This window comes from Somniosus microcephalus, chromosome 8 (genome assembly GCF_052327205.1).
Source record: "Somniosus microcephalus isolate GS21.2 chromosome 8, FLI_Smic_1.0, whole genome shotgun sequence".
NCBI classification, from domain to species: domain Eukaryota; kingdom Metazoa; phylum Chordata; class Chondrichthyes; order Squaliformes; family Somniosidae; genus Somniosus; species Somniosus microcephalus.
The window spans coordinates 260,370,209-260,376,380 of record NC_140994.1 but is presented as its reverse complement, the minus strand read 5'-3'; the positions used below and the strand labels follow the sequence as shown (position 1 = coordinate 260,376,380).

At 49.0% G+C, this 6,172-nt stretch overlaps 1 pseudogene; it reads left to right on the top strand.

The window, feature by feature from the left end:
* The first annotated feature begins 258 nt into the window (after nucleotides 1-258).
* On the top strand, nucleotides 259-3,334 carry LOC147114337 (protocadherin-10 pseudogene; annotated as a pseudogene).
* Nucleotides 3,335-6,172: the final 2,838 nt, after the last annotated feature.

Below are 6,172 nucleotides of genomic sequence, written 5' to 3'. Positions count from 1 at the left end.
GCCGATTCTCGTCCCAGCTGGCATATACTGGCATCGAAAATGCTGTTGGCAGTTGTCAAAGGGTTAATTTCGCCCTGTCGGAGTCCTCCAATGAGGTGGGGAAGCGGCGCTGGAGATCGGTTACATCAAACTGCACTCCCGCATTTCCACCGGATACAGTGAACATTCAGAACCAGCACTGGGCTGAGTGTGGACGAGGCAACGGTGAGAGGCAGAGTCGAAGGAATTCGGAGCCCTTGCCTGCTATGGAGAGGCTTTTTTCTGTCAGCATGTTTGCCGCTTTTCCGAGTGGGAACGGAAGGAGCAATGTGCGCCTTTACGCATATCGCTTGTTAAGTCTCCACTGAAACAATGCTCGGATATTTTTATGCCTGTGCCTCCCGATGCTGAATATAACGAGAACTTGTAAGGCACAAGGTGTTACGCTGGAAATGGCGAGTTCTCAAAAATGTACCTGGTTGAAATGGCAAATGATGTCCCTTATTATATCGACTTGCGTTTGGGATTTCATCACTTGCCAAATCCGGTACTCGATTCCCGAAGAATTGAAGCACGGGGCGTTTGTTGGGAATATCGCCGGCGATCTGGGACTGGATGTCAGGCAGCTGTCCGCTCGCAGGTTTCGCATCGTTCCTGGTCCCAACACGCAGTATTTGGAGGTGAATCTGGAGAACGGGATATTGTTTGTGAATGAGAAGATGGACAGGGAGCAGCTATGTGATCTCAGCTCCGCCTGCTTCTTGCATTTGGAGATTGTCATTGAAAACCCGCTGGAATTGTACCGCGTGGAAGTGGAGATATTGGACGTGAACGACAATTCTCCCGGGTTTCCATGGCGCGAATTCCGTCTGGAGATCGCCGAGTCGGTGGCTCTCGGGGCGCGTTTCCCGCTGGAGAATGCGCACGATCCAGATGTGGGTGCCAATTCTCTGCAAACCTATCGGCTCAGTCCCAATCAGTACTTCACCCTGGAGGTCCAGACTCGCAGCGAACGCAATAAATTCCCCGTGCTGGTGTTGGAGAGGTCCCTGGACCGGGAGAACCAGGCGGTCCATCAGCTGGTCCTGACTGCCCTGGACGGCGGGGTCCCCGAGAGATCCGGCACCGCTCTGGTGATCGTCACGGTCCTTGACGTGAACGACAACGCGCCGGTCTTCGATCAGGCGGTGTACACCGTCTGCCTGGTGGAAAACGCTCCGAGGAACACTTTGGTGATCAAACTGAACGCCACCGATTTGGACCAAGGCTCGCATGGAGAGGTGACCTATTCCTTCAGCAACCATGCGCCAGCCAGACTGCGCCAGCTGTTCCGCGTGGAACCCCAAACTGGCGAGATTCGGGTCAAAGGCGTGGTGGATTATGAAGAAGCGAGTGTCTATGAGATTTATGTACAGGCTAAGGACAGGGGTCTTTACACGGCGGCCGTGCATTGCACGGTGGTCGTGGAAATCATTGATGTGAACGACAACGCGCCCGAGGTGGTACTAACTTCACTGTCCAGTCCGGTTCGGGAGGACGCTTTACCGGGAACCGTGATCGCTCTGATCAGCGTAACCGACCAGGATTCCGGGGAGAACGGGAAAACCACCTGCCGCATCCCCGCGCACCTCCCCTTCAAACTCCAGTCCTCGTTCAAGAACTATTACACCCTGGTCACGGATGACCGGCTGGACCGCGAAAGTGTGCTGGAGTACAACGTGAGCATCACAGTCCTGGATTTGGGCTCCCCTCCCCTCTCCACCGTCAGAACCATCCTGGTGAAGGTGTCCGATGTCAACGACAACGCGCCACGCTTTGCACACCCGTCCTACACCGTGTACCTGATGGAAAACAACGCGCCCGGGGCGTCCATCTGCTCGGTGTCCGCCTTGGACCCAGATATTGACCAGAATGCCTATGTGTCTTACTGCATCCTGGACAGCAAGATCAGGGGCACCCCTATCTCCACCTACGTTTCCATCAACTTGAACACCGGTAACCTGTACGCGCTGCGCTCCTTCGACTACGAGCAGCTCAAGAATTTCCAGGTGCTGGTCCAGGCTCAGGACGCGGGTTTCCCTTCGCTCCACAACAACGTGACGGTGAACGTGATCATCCTGGATCAGAACGACAATGCCCCCGAGATCGTGTCGCCGTTGCCGCCGAACGGTTCGGCCGAGCTGGTGCCCCGCTCCGCCGATCCTGGCTATGTGGTGGCCAAAGTGACGGCGGTGGACGTCGATTCCGGCCAGAACTCCCGGCTCTCCTACCAGCTCTTCCAAGCCAGCGACCCGGCTCTGTACAGCGTGGCGCCCTTCTCCGGGGAAATTCGGACCACCCGCCGCTTTGAGGACCACGACTCCCCCAAGCAGAGGCTGGTGGTCCATGTCATGGACAACGGCAAGCCTCCGCTCTCCGCCTCGGTCACCATCAGCCTGTCTATAGTCGACAGTGTTCCGGAGACCTTCTCGGACTTAACCGAGAGGCCCCAGAACATCGAATACTTCTCCGATTTCAATCTCTACCTGATCGTCTCTCTGGGCTCCGTCTCGTTCGTGTTGCTGGTGGCCATCATCGCCTTGGTCTCCATCAAGTGCCACAAGGACAGACGCGGCACCCTCGGCCACCGCTGCCCGCTCAGCGCCTGCTGCCCCCGCGGCCCCGGCGGCTGCTGCCCGCGGAGGAAGCACCCGGCAGATGTGCTCAACAATTCCCACGCCAACTTTCCCATGCCGCCCAGTGTGAAAGCCCCGCCGAGTTGCATGGAGGTCGGCGGCAGCGGCTCTCTCTCGCAAACCTACTGCTACAAGGTGTGCTTAAGTCCCGAATCGGCCAAGACCGACTTAATGTTCCTCAAACCGTACAGCTCGCCTGCGCCGGCTGGGAATAACCCAAAGCCTGCCAACCCGTACGTGACTGCGTGGAGAAGGCAGGCATCGGATGGGACTAATTTTGGAAGCAACAGCGAGGTGAGTTGTGGCAGAGGTGATCACCAAGTCAATTCACCGAATTTGGAGGAATTCGCTATTGGGCGTAATTAAACTTTTTTGGTCCCATATTTTAAATGTGGACTTGTTCACGCCAGATGTTACGGTTTATTAAAATAGCCACTAGCCCATTACAGGCACTCGTGTTTAGGGATAGGGTTGCGCCTGTTCTTTGTGCACTTATCCGCTCTACCACCTGAGAGTTACCCGCTCGTACTAATTGAGTGGCGCAAGCTGATTGAACTGCGCGATTATTCGACCATAGAGCGCCGTAAAACGGGTTATTGTCACGTCTGGAATGATCCATAACCTGTGATTTATCTTTTTCACAGGTTTCAGGTCTCCATGGTGCGTTGTTCATTCCTTGAACGGGGAATTAATGAAGAGGTCCTTTCTTACGAGATTTCCCCAGTGTAGTGCAGGATTGTAGCGCTCACACAGACTTTTAACATAACAGTGAATTCAAAGTACTCGCTCTCTCTCATGGCCTGCCGAAAATTGTCTCCACCACGAATAAAAGCTGCGTCTAGACTACCTACAGTAAATTAGAATGGCAGGGACAGTGGGTCTAAGAAGCCCAGGGCATATCTGATAAACAGTGATATTTAATTAACTGCATCAAAGGGAACATTCCTGTACAGAAACCCTTTGAACTGCTTTGATAACTTCCAGCAAAAAGAAATGTTTTAAGCAGATTGATAAAAGAGCTCCGCAATAAAATGACCAGACTCGCTTAAGATGAGCCTGATAAATAGAATGGGACAATGTTGAAGGCTAGTGCTCAAATAACACCATTGCAGCCCTTGAGGTGGCGTGGAATTAGATTCTTAACTCTTTAAAGATTTGCAGCTGTGATTTCAGTCCCAGGCATTTAAGATTTTCTCTCCCCGCCTGCTTCAAGGTGAATTATCAATACCAACATCCCATGGCACGCATTTCGGGGTTCAGTAGGAGCATCGTATTGTTACAGGACTGTATATGATTTTTTGGAAAAAAAAGTTTTTTTTTTCTAGAAATGCGACGCGAAAATATACATTTTGGTACTAGAGAGGGTTAATGCACCGAAGAGAGAGAAAAAACCACGGTGTTTCTGAACAATTTGCCCAGAGCGAAGGTATAAATCATCCATATGTAGTAACGTTAGAGAAAGGGCATTTCTGCCAGTGATGCACACGGACTGGTAAAGGGTAAGTCGAAGCAATATGACCGTGCCTTTGATTCATGTCAGATACTGTTTCCTCACTCTCTCAGTATGCCAGCGGCAGTTTGTAAATCAAAAACTGCCCTTTTCGGCGTAGGAGCCTTTTTTTCTATTGATTAAAGCACTCTGCCCTTCAACTATTCTCGTTATTAAAAGTCTGAAACTGCAGCGTTCTCCCTTCTGTTAAATCAAGCATGTCAGGATTTTTTTTGGGGGGGGAACTTAATTGCAACCGGACGTTTTTTGTTTCTAAGCAGTTCAATTCTCAGATTATCGGCTGAAATCGCCCAACTCCTTTTGATAACACGGTTTTCTAAATATGCATTGCTGCGTTTACATATGTCCTGACCTTTGCACCGTTGTAGAGCTGGACTCAAAGAAATCACCAGCCAGGATATCTGAAAACACAGAATTGCTAAAAAAAAAGAGCACTGTGAATGATATATGTTCAACATTTAAAATGCACCCCACCCCCGGCCATTCACCCCTGTTTCTATTTGAAAATTTGCCATAGTGTGTCTCCTTTTTTTTTGAACGAGTTACTTTCACCTAATTTCACTTTTAAACAAAAAAAAAATCAGCATTTCAATTAACTTCATTACCAGTACACCTGCAGCTGGGAGCCTATTCTTTCACCACGTGATTCTGTGCAGCCCACTGCTCCGTGGGCAGGAGCTACACTGCAGAGAGGCATTGGAATCAGAGCCAAGTAGCATAGTAATTTTGGATCCTGTGATGCACAGCATAAGGCAATACTCTGTTGCAATTGCACAGTGGTCTGTTAACGATTTTTTTTTCATTATACAGTACAATCCCACCGTGCCAAAAGCCGTTCAATTGCCTTTTTATGCTGTGCAGTTTTATTACATTTTTTTCAGGTTTCGGAAATGGAGTTTCCAGGGGCAATGATCACAGTTGCTGTGGGTTATAGTGGTGTGTTTAATAATGTTATATTTGATATTTATACATTATTCAGGGGTGGCTCCCTCTATATATTTCTATTATGTGGCTGAGGATTAATAATTGCCGCATAGTGCTACAGGCAATGTGTGCCAGTATGACTCTAGGTCAAGTGAGCAGAAACACTGGGAGTTGGTTGGTGCATGCAATATAGTTCTGATTGTCTGATATGCTATTTTACTGAGCCACCACAGGAAAAAAGGAATATTCAGGCTTTTGGTAATTTTTATATTGATTTACCACCAAGTGGGTAGTAGAAATTTAGCTGTTAATGACTTCTTTGGATGGAATTAACAGGCGGTCACAAGTTCTGACATCGTCAATATAGTAAATATTTTACGTCAATGGACTAATCTACACGGGGAACCTGGATTCAGAAACAGAAGGCAATTTGCTCAAATTTGCAGATGTTACTAAATGTAGGGACAGAGAGAGGCAGGGGGCCAATCACATTTGATAATTCAGCCAAAGAGCCACAAAAGTACCTAGACAAAATATGCCACTGGGTAAAATGATTGGCAGATGGAATTCAGTACAGGTGTTAAACATTAGAAGAAACTGTGAGTTGCACTCACTCAATGAAGAGGGCAGAGGCTGCGAGAGAGTTGACTCAACAGTTTAGGCCATCCAGGTTGTGCAGAGTAGCAATCAACAGAAGCAAACAGAATGCTGAGGATTGCAGTCAGTTTTGGTCATTGGTGCAAGTAAGACATATAAGCTGTGGAAAACAGTTCACAGAAGGGCAAAGAAGCTGATCCCTAGTGTCAGAGGGCTGATTGTAAGAAAAGGCTACAAAACGATAGGCTCTTCAATTTTTAAGGAGGCGAATGAGAGGTGATGATATAGAGGTACATATAATTACATAGAATTGTACAGCACAGGAACAGGACATTCAGCCCAACAAGCCTATGCTGGTGTTTATATGCCACATGAGACTCCTCCCATCCCTCCTCATCTAGCCCGATCCGCATCTCCTTCTAATGTAGAAAGGCCAATATGGGCAAGTTGATGACAAGGACAGTGCAGTGTGATATCCTCCTGACTT